This window comes from Ursus americanus, chromosome 9 (genome assembly GCF_024610735.1).
Source record: "Ursus americanus isolate L20-20 chromosome 9, mUrsAme1.1.p, whole genome shotgun sequence".
In the NCBI taxonomy this organism is placed as follows: domain Eukaryota; kingdom Metazoa; phylum Chordata; class Mammalia; order Carnivora; family Ursidae; genus Ursus; species Ursus americanus.
Window position 1 is genome coordinate 41,817,334 of NC_142135.1, and position 22,611 is coordinate 41,839,944.

Below are 22,611 nucleotides of genomic sequence, written 5' to 3' on the forward strand. Positions count from 1 at the left end.
ATAACTCTATTAGACTGGAATTTCTTTCACAAGCTTCTAAGGTGTTCTTCTATAATAATGCTCCTTCATTATAGTTATCCAAAGACATCTCACTGTTGTCACAGTCAAAACTTATACATTATTCAGTGTTGTTATAAATAATTCTTGGTAGAGAACCGGTACTAAATTGCTACCTCATATTCATTGTAGCAAGAGACTCTGTTTCAAAGTTCTGTGGATAAAGAGGTAACCCAAAATATTCTAAGGGAAATAAAAGAAATATGTTTTTCTACTTCTCCTGCCGAGCAGTTTTAATGAGGCAATGGTTAAAAAAAAAAATCCCCAATGAGAGATGGCACTGAAAGTTGTAAAGTTATAATCACAACAAGATGATATCCAAGCATAATTTTATTTACCCTGTATCTGATAACATTGCCTTCTGGGCTCTCTATAGTAAAATATATTGCTGAGTACTCTCTTCTCTATATACTTACAATCTAATACTCATTGTTAACAGACACTAGGGCTGGTAAAAATGGGTCTGAAAAATAAGTGAAGAGCTCTATGGATTAACTGGGAGGCAAGATCTTGAGAATACTCTCAGCAAACCAGATTGTGGATTTTATATTTATCTTTTGAAAGGTAGCTTCATCATCTATGTATAAAATAACCAACTTGAAGTCCAAGTAAATACTCATGTCTCAGGTTTTCAAAACTGGGGTTTTATTTTCCTGCTCTTGATAAGGGGCATTTCTGGAACATACTAATTATATTCTGATATCTCAATATAATATCTTTTGTGTTGCCTACAACTCTTTAAAATCCATAATAGTCTGGGGTTGTTAATCAGATCAGTAAATAAATCTACATCTTTAGATTTTTCTTTCCTCAAGAAAGTTAGTGTTTTGAGTGCAGCTCTTCATGAAAATGGTATCTCTTAAATTTCTAGTCTTTAAAACACCACCCATTTATTTATTTGGGATTCCTTTAGGGAGAAAAGGTAATCCATTTTGTTATTAATAGTCAGTATTGATTTTGAATATTTATGGCCAAGGGTTCACTATGGGTGCTTAAAAAAATAAACCCAGAAAATCAATAATTTACCCTCAAGTTAATGAAATAAAAGAAAATGTTCTGGAAGACTCAATTTACATGGACTCTGCATTGAGAATAATAGTGTCACAGATTTAGCTCAGGCAAATCCTACTCTACTTCTACCATCACCATTAATGTATATTTTTACATTATTTAAGATATGACCATACTGCAGAGTAAGGTAAAATGTAGTACCTCTTACAAAACAGGAGTTAAAAATATTTGTTTAATGGCTGTATGAACCATGCAGTGAATCAGTCTTTCTTCCTTTCTTCCCTTTTTTCTTCCCTTTTTTCCTCCCCTCCCTCCTTCCTCCCCTCTCTCTCTTTCTTTCTCTTTCTTTCTTTCTTTCTTTCTTTCTTTCTTTCTTTCTTTCTTTCTTTCTTTCTTTCTTCAGATCAGCTCTGCCTCTTGCCAGCTGTGTGAGTCAGGACAAATTACTTAACCTCTTAGTGCCTCAGTTTTTTCTCTGTAGAATGGAGAAACTGTTACTACTGCTAATACCAAATGTATGAAGCTTTATAAGAATAATATATTTATTAAGAATTTAGAGCAGTTCTAGGTACATTGTAAGTGTTTTTTTTATTATGTTCAGTTAGCCAGCATATAATACATCATAAATTTTTGATGTAGTGTCTTATAAGTAGATAAAGATAGGTAGGTGATAACATTCCCAGCACAGAGAATAAAGCAAGGCAAGGTCTTTGTTCCTAATGTGCTCAAAATATTCAGATACTATTCTAGTCTGTAAATGCCTAACATTGCATAAAATCAACTTTTATTTTTTTATTTTTATTTTTTAAAGATTTTTATTTATTTGAGAGAACAAGAGAGCATGAGCAGGGGAGGGGCAGAAGGAGAGGGAGAAGCAGGCTCCCCACTGAACAAGGAGCCCCATGAAGGGCTCCATTCCAGGACCTTGAGATCATGACCTGAGTTGAAGGCAGACACTTTCCCGACTAAAACACCCAGGTGCCCCAAAATCAACTTTTAATTTGAATGAAAGTTTAGGTTTTGAGCTCAAGAAGATGGTATTTGCCATACTGACAATCAATATCCCTTCAAATCAACATAACTTCTCTTTATTCTTGTGGGTAAAATTATGAAATCATTGCAATATATGTTTATTATTCCTAGTATCGTCTTTGTAATCAGTCTTCACTTAAAGGAGAAATGATATGATGTCAGTTTATTGCACTTTTTAGTTGATATTCTAAATTTATATGTCTGTGAATGGTTTGCACTGTGTCTCTTCAACCAGGCATGGTCAGATTTTAAGCCCTTTTCAATAATGATAAACTAAAAGCATTTCTTCCCTTTAAAGACTTTTAGTTAGTGCCAGATATAAAATATTTGGGGACACAGTGAAGGGGTCCCAATATATAAATTGTATGCTCCACATCCTATTAGTCTCAAACAATTATTGATTCTAAACCAGCAATGTTTTTCCATTTCTATCTACATTCCTAGCACGACTGCTTTAGTTTCTGGCTGCATCATTTACCATCGGAAATTCTGAGAAGTCTCCTTCCTTGCTTCCTAGCTTGCTTGATTCCTTTCCCTATATCTCATTATCTGAGCTGCATCTAGAATGAGCTTTCCAAAAAATATCCCTGATCATGCTACTCTCATGCTCAAAAATCTAATAGTGTCGCATTGCCTCAGCAGAAGTCCCAATCCAGATTGCCCATGACACTCACCTGGTTGAACTCTTTGTCTCTGAAGACATTGGTTAAGTATGCATTTGATGAGCTCAGAGTCTAACCCTGGGAGTTTTGATGAAGGCACCCCATGGACCAATGTTTGAGAGCCATCAGCCAGAACAAAAAGACAAAATATACAAACCCTCTCCAGACTTGTCCTTGCCTGTCTCTCCACTTCCATACACTTACTCTCATCTAGTTGGAGTTTCTACCTCCATATTTTGCAGGTGCTTCACCCCTGGTTTCACAGTCACCTCCCTTCCGTGACCCCTGGTGATGGCTCTGGAACAGTTGGCAGCTCCTTCTGCAGTATTCTCAAACACTCTGCCTCTACTACATTTGATACTTTCTTACTTTTATCATTATGAGAATTTATAAAGCATGGAGTGCTGGAATAACAGCATTAAAAGATGTACAGTTCAATTGGGGAAAATAATGCAATACAATAAATCCTATTTTTTGCTTATGTCTGTTGAAGAACACTAAAGACAGTTCCAATACAATGCACCCATCCTCCCAAGTTTTTCTCTTTCCGGTTTTCCCACAACCCACCTGCCATCATGCCTGGAGAGTCTTTGACATACCCTGTTCCATTTGACTTTTACCTTCCTTGTCCCACCTTCTTCTTCCTAATTTTGCAATTTGAAAGTTTCAGAGAACAAAAGCACTTTCCTCAGAAGGCTGAGAAAGTCAAAGAACCTCAACTGCAGTTGTCCTTAGTGTGTATTAGTTGTGTCTGGTGGTTATGGAGAAGGGAGATTTGGGAACAGTCATACAAAAATCCTACCTCTCTCATTTCATCTTGAATACCTGAAGATTAACAATGACATCTTAGTGATTGCGATTTCTCTGTGCAAACATATATCTCAAAATATATTAGAATATGAGGTGACTAGTGTGTTTTGAATATGTATTATATCTACTTACCAGAATTGCACTAAGGAAAATCTAACTTATTTTCTTTAGAGTAATACAGAATTGCTAAGCTAGGAAGGTATATTGTCTCCTCCCTATTATAATTTTCTCTTCTTCCTGCTGCCATCTAAATAGAAGTTTCCTGTGTTCCTGTATGCCAATTCCTATAGTTATGTCACAAATTACTCCAGTCTTAATGATATAAGCAGTTATTTCTATGTGTGCAGGTTCTTTAGGATAGGTATTCAGGAAGGACTTGGTCGGGCATTTCTCACTGGGGTTATGTGATGGAAGTCAGAGGGCTGCTGTTTGAAGGTTCCACTGGGGCTGAAGATCCACATTCCCGGGACATTGGCTGAATGCCTCTGCATAGGGTGGCTTGGGTGCCCTCACCACATGGCATCTGGCTTCCTCCAGAGTATGTGATCCCAGAAGCCAAAGCAAAAGCTGCAGGGCTTTTATGATCTATTGCCAGAAGTCACACATTGTCACTTCTGCCCCGTTCATTCGATCACACAGGACGAGTCGTGATTCATTTTGAGACAGGACGACACACGGTTATAGATATTGAGGGTGTGGATCATTGGGGGCCATTTTGGAGCTGGCTACTGAGTGTGCACTCTCTTCTGAGAGATGAATTGTGTATTAGCTACTGTTGTAAGAATTCGAGAACATGAAGTGTTGAAAAACCTAACATTTTATAGCTGGGAAAGATGGCGACATTATGGTCTAATCACGTATTCTTGAGTCATAGATCTAGAAGTGGATTTTAGCTAATTCAGCCATTTAGTTCACAGATAAGGAAAGAGAGGTTCAGCAGGGACATTTGTGTCAGAGTTGAGATAGGCGGTCAAAACTTTTGTATTCCAAGCCAATAAATGATCAAATGAAGAAAGCAAGCAAACAAGCAAACAGAACTCTTTAAGACTATCTGAGAAGGGAAACTGCACACATTCTTTTTATGTGTAAACGTAATCTGAATTGGAGTCAGCGTTATAAACTGCTTAATTTTTATGACTACCATGCAGTATGGTTGTGACTTTGCTTGTGTAGGTGAAATGTGCCACATACTAATTTGTGTGGATTTTATTTGCTCTCAATATTATATTCTATTGACATGTACCTAATTGTGTGATTTGCTGATGATACAACATAGTCACTTGCTGAGAAATTAAAATTAAATGAAATATTATCCATTCACTTATCCCATAAAGATTATAGACATGTTAAAATAAAATTCTAAACTTTAAAGTAAGATAGAGTATTGGAAAATATTTTTTAAATTAATCAATTAAATTAATCTTTGACGTTAAGCAACGTCTTAGAACGCACTCAAGTAGAGATTAAACTGTACAAAATAGAACGTCCTGAATTCTGTTTTTCGTTGTCTAGAAATTACATCCAGAGAAATTTTATTTATTAGTGTAGTTTCTTTCAATAATGAAGTTCTCTTTCCTACTCTAATGGTCACAGACAAATATATTTTTAAACTACTGCCATTCTTTCATTATTTGGACAACTTGAATTGAATATCGCAAGTTGCAGAGTGCAACTGTTTTATAGACTTTCTTTGCAATTGGAATACAAGACAAATAAAAGTAGACATAAAAAGGGTCATTTGATTTTGAAAGTTTTACTGCTGCAGTTACAGATCGGCATACATAGGGATAAAAATACTGGGCCCTGCATTAGTTCTGCCATATATTTTGCTTTGCCTCCTTAAGAGAATAGGATGTGACAGGGAAGAGAGATAAATTTTCAATTTGTTTTTTTCTTTGGAGAAAAATACACCTTATTTCTATGACCTAGGAGAACACTGTGTTGGAATAGGGCAATGTATCACTGCTGAGGTTAACTCTGTGTGGTGTTTGGGCATAACTCGTGATGGGTGTAGTCTGGACAGCTGATTGACCTTCTGTTCACATCTTTAAGGCTTTTTCCAGGAGGTTTTATTTTTAATTTTTGAAATGAAAATAGGGATAGCCGGTAAATTACTTAATCTATATTTCTTCATTAAACATATACATAAATGATTTTAAAAATTTTCCTGTAGTCATAATCCTAATAGTTAGCTATTGTTACTAGACATTCAGAGAAATGGTAAATCTAGTAGGAAATACGCAGAGTCCAAATGTGAATAATCATTTAATTTAGATTATTTATTATCTTTGTATTTTAAAATCATTTTACATAAAATGTTAAAATTATACTTTCCATATCTATTATTTAATGACCCACACTGCTGTGTGCTGGTCTCCTGTTATTCTTCAAGCAAACCACCCACCGAGTTTTCCCTGTGTAATTGAATGGCCATAGCATACTCTTTTAGGGGCTATCATAACTGTTGAAAATATCAGTCTTTTCGGGGTGAAGGAAATGACATTAAGAAGAATTAGCACTTTAAGTTAAACTCCTGTTTTGTTTGAGGCCTGTGCATGAGACAATTTTAGAATGGATGCTTTGTGAAGCTTATAATAGACAAGGGTAAAAAAAAATGTTAGAATGATTAATCTTCAGACAAAATTTCTAATGGAAAAAATACATGCCCAACAGAAAATCTAAATTTATATGTTCTTGATATCTTGGTAATTCTAATATAAACTTTATTTCTTGCCTCTGATTTTAATATTGTTTATTTTTGGTTTATTATTTTGTTATTGTGAGCTGCTTAGCATCAATTTGTTACCAGTTTAAAAAACAGTAAACAAATTACAAAAATGTTTTTATTGTTGCTGTTGTTGTAAAGTATGTAATTCTGGTCCTCGTTTTGTAAAATCTCCAAATGCCCTCTTCGTGCCTCTTGTCTGTGCTTTATTTCTTTCCCTCCTTCCATGTTTGCTTTGGCTTACAAACTTGTTCCTGCCAAATGAGTTAGTTGAAATGGGAACATTAATTTTTATGCGTGGAAGCATGTCAGCTACAATGGGAGGGAAAGGGTGGTGAGGAGGGAGGAGCCGGGCGGCACGAAAATGACCCAGCAGGTATATTCCACCAGACTGTGCTGTCACAAGGAAAAGCTCTGGCCATCACAATGTCATGTGAGCTTTTTACCAAAGATGCCAGTGGACAAGGGTTGCAATAATTTTCTCAAAAATCCTATTTCTTGGCTTGAAACCTTCTCAACATTAGGCCATTTAGGCTGTTGGCCTAACCTACAGTCTGCAGTGATCGTTGTTTCAAAGGCCCATTATCAAGATACGCCAGAGGGACATTTAAAAATGGACAACAACAAAGGTAAAAAGACAGAAAAAATTAAAATGACAAGAGTACTGATTTCCCTGGAGTACCTTTAAAGTTCTTTACAGTTTCTGGTGGATAAAACAAACTGTCTATTTTGATTTCTCCAACAGTTTTCCATGGAAAACTATGACCCGGAAATGTCTGTTCCGCCTTTTGCTGGTTGGCATTCCAGTCCGGTGAGACTGCCCGAAGAGTGTGACAGAGAAGCTTGGGTCCTAGAGAGACTGCATACTTTGGAACTAGAAATCTTGAGTGGTAAGGCTGGGCTTCAAAAGTTATTATGTGTGAGGGTATGAACACATCCCTTAACCACTCTGACTCTGTTTCTGACCTGTCTAAAAGGTGGATATTAATAATACTAATCATAAAATTATCTTTCCAGTCTCCCTATTTACAAAATTTTGAAGGCTATCAGTAATAGTAATGATGATAATAATAAGTAGGATAATGTTTACCAAGGCAATTTATCAACCCTAAAGCACCAGCCAGCAGAGGCATGGTTGTCTGGCTCATTATTCCAGCAACATTGCCCACCACTTTGTGGCATTCACTTGTAAGGCTGGGAATACACCTACTCGAGTGTAAACTCCTCTAAGCCAGGGCCTGTATTCTTCTTATTGTTGGTGCCAGACATTTAATAGATGATCAATAATGTTTGCTGAATAAACAGCTAAATGAATATGATAGGTAATCATGTGAAGGGCAATTAGTTTTGTCTTCTATACTCTCCAGAAATAAAACTATACTTGTAATAGGATGTCATAGGAAGACAAATAGAGGTTCAATACAAGAAAGATGAAAATTAAACCTCAGAGAAATCCAAAAATGGAACAGATGCCTTTTAAAATAATGTCTTTGAGATCACTGAGTTTTTCTTAGCAGAGGTTATTGCATCCATCGGGAAAAACTAGGAAATGTTGCAATAACAAAAAAAGCTAAAATTCAGGGACTCCAAACAATGTATTTCATGCTCTGTATCCATCGTGGGTTGGGAGAGATGCTTCGACCATTTGAGTCATCTGGACCCAGGCTGATGGAACAACCATCATCTTGAATGTTGCCCAGTCATCACAGCTGAGGGAAAAGGAACGTGCTGTAGAAATTGGTGAATGGACAACTTAGTGCTGCAGGCTGTGAGTGACACGTTATTTCCACTTGCAACTCATTGGCAAGAACTCGACATTTGACTCCAAATGTAAGGCGATCAGGAAGTACAATCCCACAATGTACCTAGAAGACAACAGTATTAATGACAATTGTACCCAATCACGGAATAGGGATGTTGTAAGGAGAATTAGATTGGAGTATGAGGAATTATGAGAATGTCAATCCTTGACTAATTGATTTGGCCAATGCACATATTTTTCTAACCCCTCTGCAGTGTCTGCAAGCTTTATTTTCATTTAGCGAATCTCACATATGTTGCACTTGTACTTCCAGGCCTGTGAGTTCTAAATACACCTATGTTCAACTGCTTTCTATAATTACTGACCTGTATTTGTGTCTGCTACCCTTTTCTGGGATGTTTGCTGTTTGGGGGACTTTACCACATACTAATTCTTATATTCTATCATGATTCCATAGATTGCACTATACAAATGTACACCAGCACCTCCCCCCACCCAGTTAATTTCTTTTTTGAATAAGCACAGATTAAGACAACTTCTCATTGTAAGGTAACTTCTCAGTGGCCATAATCAGAACTATTTCTTGGAGGACTAGATTGTACCTTTAAGAGTGGTTTACATTGCATGGACACCCATTATGATGGAAAACTGAAATTCCAGGCAACATGTTGGGAAAGTGCGGCTTCTAAGTTTGCAACCTAGGGAGACATTCTCGTAACATATGGCTATTGGTGGTGCCATATTCTTGCTTTTTGATACACCTTGCGTCAGCATGGGTCTGTCTGTGTGTGAGGAACAGAAGCAGATTTTTGTGGCTCGATGAGTTGTTTTACGAAGGTTGCAAAGTTAAAGTGAAGCTATGTGCTGCCTTGGATGGAGTAGAAATCCCAAGGTCCATGCATGGAATCTAGTGTTCTAGTGAATGTATAGTTCTCTCTTCTGCGCAGTTTTGTTTGGTGAGTATGTGTGTGTGTGTGTGTGCACATGCGCACTTGTGTGTAGCAGAGGGATGACTGATTATGAAAAACAGGCATAACTAAGCTCAGGTTTCAAAACTCTTCATTATTAAATATGGTTAGATGTAATGGTGTCTTAAGGAAAAGCAGGGGGCACTGTGGCACAGAGTGGTTAAAATGCCTTTTATTAAGAATCCTCGCAAATACTGAATTTGGTCATAATGGCAGTTAAATCAGTCCTCCTAAGCGTATCTCAACATATGGTGGCTGTCGCTGTATTATTTTGTCTAAAATGTTATGGTTATCTTGGCTTGTGGCACTGGAGTAATTACAGGGCTCTACCCTCCATTTTTTGCTCACTGGTCTTTAGTGAGAAGACTTAACAGCCATTTGTCCAGGCTACTCTGATTGAGAAGCAATTTTTCTCCTCCACCTTCCTGAATGATAATGAGGTGACAAGTGTGTACCTTGTGGAAAGACACGTTGACCTGTCCATGCTGGAAGTTTGATGTGTTCAGCAGCTGATATCATGAGGAGAACATAAGCAAGACAGTATCTTTGGGGTGACTAAAAATACACAAATGCCAAGGATGTACAGTGGAATTTGTCTGGCTAGTTCCCTGAAGTGACTGTCATGTGAGGAAGGAATGTGTCAGAAGGGCCATCTCATCCTAAGCGAAGTATGTCACAACTGATAGGTAAGGACATCGCTGCCTAATGGCTCTGGTTTAAGCAGAGCAGTACTCCGGAATTCTCCAAATGGTAACGAATGGCGAGGTTTGAAGCCAGTCTCTCACGCTGTGTTTGTACCCAGCAACCAGAGAGAATAGAATTCTTATTTGAAATTTATCTCAGATGTAGGTAAGACTCAGAAGAAACAAGTGTGAAGTCCTCATTGGCCCAATTTACTCGTCATGGATTCTTAACTCTTGATGTGTGACTTTATTATGCCAAATCATATGGTTAGGTAATCATAATATAATTGACAAATTTCAGGCCACTGTGACTGAGGAAAAAGCAGGATATGGCGGTAAAATAGGTCACAGGTAGTCAATTCAGAATGTGGACAGCCAGATATAAATGCCTCGCTGTACAGTTTAACATACTTTATACTCATACAGGAATAACTTTGAAGGCAGGGTTTTCACTCCATCGTATTTTTAAAAAGTCCCACATAATCCATTAAAACTTTTACTGCAAAGATTGTGTAAGTTATATAGTGTAAGTATATCCACGTGCCCCTTGCTCACAACATAACACGTGAGGTCTTTACATAACTAAAAAGCACGATGCTTACTTTTTTCATGATTCGTTAGTTTTTTCTTGTGCTTTATTTGTTTGTTCCCCCACTCAGCCCCCAAAAGTCCTAAAACACATTTGGAATTATCTTAGGCTTATGTACTTAATGAATACTTTAATAACTGTGAAGATACATGATTTACAGAATACACTATATTTTAGTATCTCTCAGAAAGTAGACTTTGAACCTGGCAGACAGTACCACGGATAAAGGAATAGTCCTTCTTAGGATGCAGATCCCTCTTAGCACAAGAATTATTGACCCACAAGACGTATAATGGCTCCATAGTTTATTATATCCAGTCCACTGCCACACAGGCATGCTTACTCTTTGTGCTTTTGAAAGTTCAGCAAAGAACACTGATGTAAGCCCACTCCAAAGCTAAACGCAATCATTAGGTCACGATTCTTGTTTCTCTATCTCCCCAGCACCCTTCAGAGTATCCTGTTGTAATAATCCACATTGCACATACATGTAATTGAATTCAGGTCACAATTCAAGCCAACTGCTCTGGCATACTAACTCGCAAGCATCACTCAACAAGAGAATATGTCTTTATTCTGTACAGAGGATGCAGAGACGCTGTGCTCTAACCACGTGATACATAGTGCTTCTGAATACCAATGGTGTTCACTAGGAAGAGAACCTCTTCAGCTACTAGAAGCCCAACCTTTCAGGGATAAGAATCCTTAAAATAAAACTAGAGGTGCAGAGCTACAAATATGCGTATGTACAATGAATTCTAGTGGCATACAGTTAAGAAATAAGGTTTCTTTGTTGCTCAGCAACATAATCACATGTGCGGCATTGCCTCTAAATCACAGGCATTTGTCGTTCCTGCTAATTGGTGAACTAACCTATTAACAAGTCTCTTAAATGTTACATAATTTAGATATGTGAGCGGAGATATCCATTATATTAGGAAATCCTGAAATTTGTACGACTTGCATACAAAGAGCAGAGCAAAATATCTGCCTAGAGGTTGCTGTGCTGTATTTCATTCCCAACTAAAGGAGGGCATTTGCTTTAGTCATTGCCAGCTCCCACCCATAACTTCAAAAGCCTTGAATTGTGCGGGCTACAGGGTGTCATACTAAGTTGTTGTCAGCATTGAACAAAAGTCCGAAGCACATAATTCAGAGCAACTGGTACAATAGTAAGTAGAGGTTTAAACAAAGGCAAATGCGTCGGGCAGAGCCTTTTGCGATAAGTATTTTGAATAAAAAGTTAAACTTTGTACAGTTTGAGTACAAAACCTTTCAGTGAATTTTATGTACATTTGAGAGACAAAGAAAAGCAGCATTTGAGAAGCCTGAGGAATTACATCACTCTTCCTCGTGCGTGCCACCAGTGATGGAAATATATTTATCAATACACTTTTTAGTCACACAAAATGGACACCATCTAATCCAAAGAGAATCGGGGATGCACAAAAGCACTGTTGAATGTCTTCTGACGATGGTTTGGTGAGTGAAATGTAAAGCCAGGATTTACAAATATTACACATGTGAACACTGTTACTGCACTCAGGCTGAAAAATCCTGTTCAAATCCAATAAGTGGTTTAAGATGTGCAAATAGAGGCTTCTGCAGGGAGTCAGGCATTAGAAGCCACCTGGAGCATGTGCTAGAGATTGTATCCATCAATACAGCAGCTGGGCTGAAATTATAAAGAGAGCTGCTTTTCATCACGCTTGTTTTAATGCATACATTTCTCCTGTCACTGGCACCCCAGGAAAACTACTAAGCACAAAAATGAATGGTGCCCATTACCTGATATTCATACTTGTGACAACAGAGGAAAGAATCACAACACAACAGTAAGCAAAAAAATTGATATCCAAATTATTTTTAAGTTGCTGCAGTAGGAGAAAATCTTGAAAACCAATTGGCAATATTTTAATATGAGAAGTGTGGAGAGAAACAGAGTCATTTCATATTTGATCATAAATGTCCTTCTCATATGATATGGACAGGCTCTACAGTTATTTTCAAAGCAGGGTCACATTTTAAACTACACTTTGTACTTAAAAAAGGGAAAAGATGTCTTCTCTAGTATGAGACTTAATGCAAAATGCTAGTTGGAGAAAATATTAGGAGCCTATGGTTGGATCCAGCCTATTCCCATGTTAGAGACAGAGAGACCCCATTCCCTGAAGTGGTTCTGTAACCTCTGGGCTGATGGACTGGTGTTCAGACCTATCTAGCTTTTTATGTGACTCATAACTAAATAGCAAGTGCCAGCTATTGCCTAATTATGCTTTCATGATGATGGTACAATCTATAGATAACATACTATTAAACTGATGCCTTTGGAACAACACGGAAACAGCCTCAGTAATAGCTAATTATTAAAAAGGCAAAACAAATCAATGGTAACAAAAAGAGATCAGTGGTTGCTTCAAGTCTGGGGTGAGGATGAGGTTGACTGAAGATAGGCATGAGAGAAGTTTTTGGGGTAATGGAAATGTGTTCTACCTTTGTTGTGACAGTGGTTACACAGGTGTATACATTTATCAAAACTCATTGACCTGTGCAATTAAAATGGATGCATTTCATTGTGTATAAATGATACCTCAATAAAGTTAATCTTTTTGAAACGCATCAGTATCAGAAAAACCATTCAGTTTGTTGTGGTTCAGTAGTAGAAGTGATATTTTATATAACCAACCTCAGTTTTCTCTTTCTCTTTTCATTTGTTGAATGTTTGCAAATTCACGTTTCACCATATAAGAGGGACTCATGCATTTGTTGAGGTTGTTGAGCTTTACTCGAGAATGAATTTGCATTTCAGAAGGAAACTTTCCACACACTGGATAGGTTTAGATGAGTTAATCAAGAAAACAGGTCCTGACTTGACACTTAAGACTCTGGATTAAGTTGATATGATTTTTTTCCTCCCACAGAGTAATGTGTGGTTTACAGAGGAGGCTGGTACAGTAGTTCAAGAGAGAGCATGTCTTTAGGTATAATGGAAATAATGATGAACTGGAATATTAAGAGGCCTAGTATCTTCCTACACCACTTTCATTATTCTCAGTTAACAACCATGGGTCACTTAGCGTTCCCAAGACTCAGTGTTTTCATCTATAACTTAAAATCTTTGTGCCCAAACTGTAGTTTTCAAGCTTATTTGATTTTATTGGTAGAATTCCTGTTTCAAATAATCTATTTGACAGACCCACAATAAGTAAAATAGGTAAGAGTAGAGGTGTTCTGGTAGGACTAGAGGGTGGGGCACAGAGGCTGCAAGTTTATACGTTGCCTGCCACATGCAAACACACAGGCACCTTGTTGGAGACCCGAAATTTTCTCAGAGAAGTGTCAAAACCACTGTTCTTAACTTCCATTCCAACTTTAATATTTTAGAACTCTATTTAGAAAAATACCCTGATGATTAATAGCATGTTTTGTTGTTCAAGTCTTTAAAATTTTGCTTAAGAGTAAAAGAACATAACTTTGTTTTAGGGAAGAAAATTCAGATTTAATAAGTAAAAAATCTTTCCACATTATATTTTTGTTTTAATCAGCATTTTCCTATACAACTTTTTGGACAGTTACGTTCATAGTGTATGTAAAAGTTTTCTCTGCCCGTAATATCGTCACATTAGCACTTTCATTCAAATTATTTAAAAACTCCCTGGTATTCCATCGAATGAATTTATTATCTATTGTTAGATTATTATTTATATGTTTTGCTTTCAGCTTAGAGTAACACTTCATTGAAAACGAAAATTTATGTATAAAACTTTTTACCTATATCATATAGACAAAATGCATAGTTTACCAAATTGCTTTCCAAAAATCCATATCCATTCATTCCCACCAATAGATGTAAGGGTCTAAATAATATTCTTTAAGTCACTAAGCGGTGAACAGGTATGCTACATATTTTGCTCATGCCTGACCTTGGAGTATCTATAAATCATGTGTTTTTAAAATTGAATCTCATTTTGGAAACATCTGAGATGGTTCACCGTCTCTACAGATAGGTCAAATACTTCACAAGCCAAAAAGATCTTGGGAGGCATCTTCGAGCAAAACCAAGTACCTTGGAATTTCCCCTATTTATTCATGCACTTACTGAGAATCAAATATGGGCATTTGCATTAGGTTATGGAGATACAGAGTTAGGGTACAACATGGTTCATCACCATTAAAAAGTTCATAGTCTAGTGGTAGGATCAAAAAGGAACATGTTTTAAGAGCAAGATGTCTTAGTAGCTCAGAAGAGGATCCAGGGAACAGTTCTGCTCAAGGCAGTTGGAGTAGCCTTTATATAAAATAACAGTTGCTTTATGTTTTTAATATTTAACGAGGTGGATCCTGAAGAGAGGGATTAGGTATGGTAGGTACAATAGTTGGTTGGAGAGACTAGCATTATATGGAAAGGTGAAATGTCATAAAAGTCCATAGCATGGTTGAAGATTGATGCCAATTTTGTGAGCTTGAGTACACGGCTATGCTGTCCTTGTAATGAATTGGGAAGAATGAGTCAAGCTTCACACTATCTGTTAGGTCTACTGAAGGTTAATAAAAACACACCTTACTTTTCCTTGATGGTCCATTTTCTAGGATTTTCCCTCAAAAGTTTGAAATGAAGTACTCATTTTCTGCTTCTCAACTTCTTTCACATTAAAAAGATGAAATAAGAACTCATAAATGTATTTTTTTACTCTTAAAGTATAAAGGTTTTGAAAACTTATATGAAATAGATAATAGTTTATGCTGTATTTAATCCAGCCTATAGACCAATTTAATAATCTCTTTAATAAAATTTTTCTGAAGACTCAAAATGTTAGTGCTAGTTAAATATTTTAAAAGTGTTAAATATTTAGATACAGCTTAATAGAAAAGCCTTAGTTTGATTCTTATGGTTCTAATTGATATTTGACTTTAAATAACATGATTGGATATTTAAATTCTAAGAATCAAAGATCCTGAAGTGTTTGTGAACTTGTCCTATCAATACTGAGTTAGAGATAGATGGAAGTAGAGCCCAGGGTCAGAGAGATGAGAGCTAAAAGTTGGGACTCACCTTGGAATCAAATGAATTTTTAAAATCTGACTCCTTGAACTTTAACCCCTCCATAATGAAAATCTATCACAATATGATTAGCTTTTAAGGTTCATTAAAGCCTTCTAATACTAGTGATTAAAAGAAAATCAATTACACCCACAATACACAAACCAAAGAATCTCAAATTCCTTCAAATCATGGATTTTCTAACTCCTTGACTTGACTACCCCTTCAAGGTAATTTTACAGTGAACTAATTACAGCATGTGAACTCCAGCTACCATATATCAGAAAGTGGGCTGAAAAAGCAGGAATTAAACATAGGATCCTAGCCATTCTTCCTCTTGACTTAACAACAGAGGAGTGTAAACACAGGTTTAGTAAAATGAGCATTCAATCCTTGTTAAGTCATTTCCTATTGTTATATGAAAGAGAGCAATTCCAATTATTTCTTTAAGGAAAGCACTAGAAAAATCTTAAGAATACTTGTTTACTAAAAATAAAATCATCAGACTTAAAGGAGGAAAAATAGTGTACCCATCCCCTAGAGTGTCTATTCACTTCAAAATTCTATTATCCCAAAGAGAGAAATTGAACAGAATTGTAATCTTTCATGTTTCTGTCTTGCCTTGACTTGTTTCCTATGATGTTCTTATTCTGTGTTATTTTTAGCTGGCAGTTAATAATGCAGATTCCCCAGCTAGGAAAATTCAAATTTAATCTAAAATGGGCAGGCTTTAAAATAAACACTGAAATATTTAAATATCTGTTATCTAAATATCTACTTGATAGAAGAAAGGGCTTCACTATTGGAATAGTTTCTGGATCCTTTAGTTCAGAATTTCACTTATTTTTTGAACAAACATGTTGAACTTCTCTAGTGGAAATTTGCCATTTGGTTTCTTAAATCAGTTACAGTTTAAGGCATTGATTCATGAATCATTCCAAGAAGTAAGCCTGAATTACCAGTGTATGACAGCAAGAGGTGGATTTTCAGCGGAAATTGAGCCATGGCTTGTTTATCTTGGAGAGCATTCTTGTCATAATTTTTACTGTGCACATATATTTTGTGGGCAATTTTGTCTGTTTTTCCTATTCTCAGGTAGAATAAACGAAAAAATTTAAAAAAAAAACAGAGAGAGGATAAGAAAAAGACACTACTTGATGGTCCTGGTAAAGTTATTAAAGGATTCAGGTCCCCTCTATCTGGAGGTGCAGACACCCTTTCCTTCAGCGCAGGGGACAGCTCAGAATATATGATGTGTTCTGTGAGCAGGAAGGGAAGGAAAGCGCTCACCATAATGTTACACCACCACCCATTGCATACCCCAAACGAGCAAGCTCTTTTCCAGCTAACTGTGAAATACACTGGCCTCACCTGCTTGAACAGATACTGAGGCGGGTGACCGTGCCAGAACCGTGCCACCGGACATGGCACAATGGCATGCCAGCAAACATATTTCTCTAGGTTCAGCTCCAAAGATGGAAGCTATGATGGGGGAGAGTCAGGATGCACAGAACAAACCATGCCTCACCTACCACTCAGATGCGAAGGATTAGAGAAAACCACAAGCTCTGAAACTAATAAAAGATAGCTATTTGCTGGATGATATAATAAATCTGCTAGCCTGGTTTCCAAGATAGTTAAAACCAGGACTATTGGTAGAATAGTCTGCGGGATTGGGAGGAGATTGTGGAAAGTTATTTGAATCACTTTGCTTTCATGAAGCTCTGGGCTGCTTCCCACACTTGAGTGGGAGAATGCCCAAGTGAAGGTAGAAATGACTGTTTTCTCACTTGAAAAATAAGGGGGTGTCAGAATGGACTAAAGAAATATATAAAGACTATAAGGTGGGAAAACATACTGGCTTAATTGTCTGAGGGCCAAGATTCAAATCCTGGTTTTGACATTAGGGTGGTTATTGAACCTTTCTGAGTGTAAAATGGGGACACTTGTAACACTGCCTTTATAAGAACATTAGATGTCGACGTGATATAGTATGGGTGAATATACTTTCTGGAGAATTATATGAAAGGTCATTATGAAGTACACCCCTTAGTCATAAAACAGGAATGCAAGTTACTCCTGAAGCCATCGACCTCAATTCTGCCTTTTAATGTTTAGGCAAATCAGTCAAATTAGTTATAAATTCTTTGGGTTCTCTCCTTCATCCTTCCCAGATATAATATTGCATTTATCTCAAACTAGACCCTACCTGTTAATTCCTTTAAACTTTTGGGAAAACTTTCCACCTACTATGTGCAAGACCATGCCAATACCAGGAACTTTTGTAAATCACTTTAAAATTGTCCATTTTCTATCAAAACATTTAGTTTTTTGTATCTCTGGGAGAAAACCATGTATATTTAAAGCCTGTAGCAAGTTTATTTTATTTCATTTTTTAAAACAAATCATTGAAGCATAATTTTCAAAAGAAAAACAGGAAACAAAATTTTGTTACAATCTTATTATTTGATCAAGGTTTTTAAAAAGTGTTCTTCAAGATTATTGCTGCCAACTGATTTGTACTTTGGGGACCTAATTTATAAATGCATTATTTACTTGGTTTCTGCACTTGCTTATACGTATAGATAGAATCAATACAGAATTTACTTATTGCAAGCTTTGTAGGTTCCAACAAGACTTAATTCCTATATGGATTTTTCTTCATCGCTAGATGTATTTTCATTTTCAAAAGGTTTACCGCACAAAACAAAGAGACTGTACAATACTTACATGGGGCAATATTATTTTTCAATTTTAAAGAAACTGCTTGCATTTTTAGTTTATTTCAAGTTTTCTGACAGCTAAGAATTTTCCTATTCAATTGAAATAAGGAATAGTCGTCACCTCAGTTTAAGACCAACTGAAATCATCCACCCACTCCCCACCCGTGTTCACGATCTGGGGGAGAACGACAAACCCTTGATCTCAGAATCACTTGCCAAATTTGAATTCTTCAACAGATTCTCCTAAAGAAGACCTCATTGCATGTTTGTTCCCATTCCATTTCCAGGAACAATTAGATTTTTTTATACAAGGGAAAAGCATTTTGTGAAACAATGCATAGAAACTCATAGAACGATGTATGGCCAGTAAACAATCAATAATTATTAGCCATTGTCATCGTTTTGAGACTAACCCTCTCAGATATTCCAATTCCATGATTGATTCTCTCTCTGGTAATTGATTACATCATACTTTTAAACACATATTTTGAAGCCTGGGTGTATTAGTTATCAAGTATGTAATGCATCGCTGTTTTTCTCCTTCAGAGTGTTTAGAAAATTCCTGCATTGCATCATGACCGACAGCAGTATGTGTGCATATTACAAGGAAGCAAGTGGCACACAGAGTGTGTCCTACAGAGGTCTCTTCACTGTGTCTTTTCTGAAGGCATAGAAAGGAAGGGCAGGGATGAAGGAAACAGCCTCGGTACTTGACTGCTCAGACAAACTTGTGGACCTAGAATCAAAACCTTTTTAAATCTTCGAATCTTCTACACATCACCCTCACTGCAGTGGCTTTTCTCCTAGAACTTCATACTAAATAGGCTTTCCCCCACCTAGTGAGACTATTCTTCTAAACTATGGTTTCTCAACCACTACTAACATTTTGGTCTAGATAATTCTTTGTTGTAGGGAATCTGTTCTGTGCATTGTAAGCGCTTAGCGGTATCCCTTGGCCTCTATCTACTAGCTGTCCGTAGCACCTCCCTGTGCCTCCAGGTTATCAAAACCAAAAATGGCTCCATCAACTGCCAAATGTTCTCCGGAGGGCAAAGTCACCCCTAGTTGAAAACCACTGCACCTGGATTAGGAATTGAGCGCATTCCACCTATCAGTGTTCCTGCTTATGACTCTGATTCACATTTTGTTGTAACAACAAGCCATCACTGAGTTTACTTAAATCAATAAGCCGTTTTCATTCCCAAATCACTCTCTTATCTGGCCCTCCTGTAATTCAGGCATTCATTTATTATGCTTCACTTAAAAAAAATTACTGAGAGCCAGCACTGTGAGAGCTGTCTTAGTTCAAGCCCTTATGAATCTTGCTCGTCCTCACTGCCGCGTGTCCTCACTGTTCCCTCCACCTTTCCCCAGCCCCCATCTAGCCCCTAGAATGACATCTCCATCCCAGTGGATCAAATGACCTCACTAAAACCCAAACCTGGTCTCACTTCTAGTCTTTTTAAAATCCTCCACTAATTCCCTTCAAAGTGCAAACATTTTGATGTCCAAATACTTAAGCCTAGCTCACAAACATTTATGATCTGGTAAACCTGACAACATGGTATTCTTTATACACACTGAACACGGGTCCTCAAATGTACATGATCTTAATGTCCATGCTTTTGCATGTCTACCCACAATGCTTTTGAACTTAATAGTGACTTGAATGAATTCTGATTGCTCCTTCAGTGGTCACTCTGCTGTCCTTCACTCTGGAAAGTTTCCTTTAATCCCTGGGCAGCATCAGTTTCCCCACGCCATTCACCAGAGAGAATTTGTGATAGCTCTTATCACAGACTATTGTATTTGTTTACGATTCTGTCTCTCTGCTGGAATGTGAGTTCTGTCAAGGTACAGGTCAAATTGGCTTACCTTTGTAGATTCATTATCAAACAGGACGTGGTTCAAAGTTAGTGTACAAAATAAAAATAAAATAAAAATTAATTGAATTGAATTAAAAGAAGAAACTGTGAAATCCACTTAAATTAGTTTCCTCCTATTGTATTATTCTGCTTATTTCTTTCATATCACTTACCATGACTTATACCCTCATTTTTATTTATCTGCTTATTCACTCATTTATTGTCTGCTTGCACCCTTCATCACCACTAGAATGCTGGTTAATACCAGGGCAAAGAACATTTTCTATCTTCTTGTATGCTGTGTATATCCAAGTACTACCACGGTGCTGGGAAGATAGTAATAACTCAAAATTAATTAATTAATTAATTAATTAATTCGTTTATTTATGTTTTGCTGAATGAGTAAATATAAAAGGTAGACTGAAAAGCAGTAGCTGATTAAGGAAACCAAGAATGAGTGCTCACAGATGCAGGAAGAGAAGTGAGAGAATATATTCAAATAAGAAATACCATATTTTACCAATGTGTCACGTTTTACTCAAAAAATAGATACACACATTTTGAGAAAGCACACAGCAATGACAATAAACCCGAAGTTAGATAGAAAAAAATAAAAAGGGCTTCCAGTTTTTTTTCTGCCACCTATAGGAAACAGACTTGGCAGCTGCTGTTACCAATGAAAAGAATAATTGTCATGCACAAGGTTCATGTTCTCATGATTGATGGACATTTCCTTTTGAAAATATGCCTATTTATAATCACAAATAAAATTCCTGTTGTCTCATGGACAACAGACCATGAGTCTTATGGATTTGCCTCCAAGAGTTAAATAACCGCCTAAGTCCACTTGACAGTAAGGATAAAGCTACTGTTCTACTGTGACAGATAATCCTCTGCATGGGGTGGTGGGACTGGGGGAGCGACAAGGAGGCAGGAGAGAGGGGACATCCATCTTGCTAAGCAATTTATGAATTGAACCCTAAATCCTTAATGTACTAGATGGCGAGTCAGTGCGCTAATGCATACTTGATTGAATTTGGTTTCAGATGCTAAGTTAGAGTGTGCAGGTGCCTTGCGCAGGTGCACAGTATTCTGCTAATAAACAGAAGACATTAAACCTGAGGCAAGGCTTATTTTGCTGCATTATAGAAATTTCACAGACCTATAGAAAGTACATGAAATATTGCTTTAGGGAGGGCTATTCATTCAGTATCTCTTCAAACCCTGTAAATCAAGAAAACAATGTGCTAGTTCAGATTTGTGCTATGAGGTTTTTCTTTCTTAAACATTTAAAATGAAATATAATGATAATTCCCCCTCTATTAGGGTATCATTGTATTTACATAAGTGGGTCTGAAAAATGCTGTCCTTGAAACCTCAAAAAATATGTGTATGTATGGAAATCATATCATGCTGTATTTTTTCTGAAACACTTATGAGCACAATTGGAGTCCCAGTGTCATAATGAAAAATTGCTGTTAATTTTCAGTTTATGGATGTGAAGAGCTGGGAGCTCGGGCTGCACTGGGAATTAGCTTGTGCAAACTACAGAGATCCGTTATTTAGGGTGCGGTAAGATTTGAAGTAGCCTTGCCATTCCAGAAAGAGGACCAACTGGCAAAGGAATGTTTTACTTTGGGAGTGGCAGCTTTCTGTGGGAAATAATTCCATATGAGAGATGCATGTGAAGAAATCTGGCATATTTTCTATCTTGCCCCAAACAGGTTTGAATAAGATGTCATTCAATAACTTTCACACAAAATGTTTTAGTTTGGACATCTACCCTTATGGTGTTTATTAAAATATCACTGCAGGAGCAATAGCAAGTTTCATTATTTACTGTCCATCATCGGGCTAATTCACTGCTATGGATTAGGCACTAGGACTTAAATAGCAATACCATTTATTATTATAGACTTAATTTCTTTGGTTCCTATAGTTCATGTCATAATATATTGTATATAAACCAGAACAGAATATGTTTTATGTGGTTTATGTTAGAAATTAATATACTGTGTTTATCTAATATATTTTTTGATGTTTGATTTTATCAGTTGGAGAATTATCTATTCACAGTATAGAAGTGATTTTCCTATTTACTGATAAAAATCTCCTCTTTGCTCTTGGGTGTGCCTATGTGCCTTAACTATATTGGAAAACAGTTAATTCAGTTGCAGTCTAAACAAGGTGTATAAGTGAGTTTTATCATGCCCCCTATTTTGTACTTTCAAGGGTGAAACTTTTAAAAAAAGATTTTATTTTTTGAGATAGCGAGAGAGAGAACACAAGAGGGAGAAGGGGGGGGGGGTAGAGGGAGAAGCAGGGCTTGATCCCAAGACCCCAAGATCATGACCTGAGCCAAAGAGCAGATGCTTAGCGAACTGAGTCACCCAGGTACCCCTCTATTCTTTTTTTATCCCCCTGATGTAACCCTTAAATGAAGAGGCAACCCAAAGCTGGTTCACTAAATCAAGGACTATATTCCACACTTTCCAATGCAACATAAAATGGATGCCAAATTCTAAACTTTGGTAAATATTATTAAACATTTCAAATTTTATCACACATTAAGACCATCCCATCTAAACATTATCATATTAATAATTTTTTCCAGCTTTACTGAGATGCTCTTATAATAAATGTCAACTTAAGCTATGCAATATTTTGCGTACATGTATATACG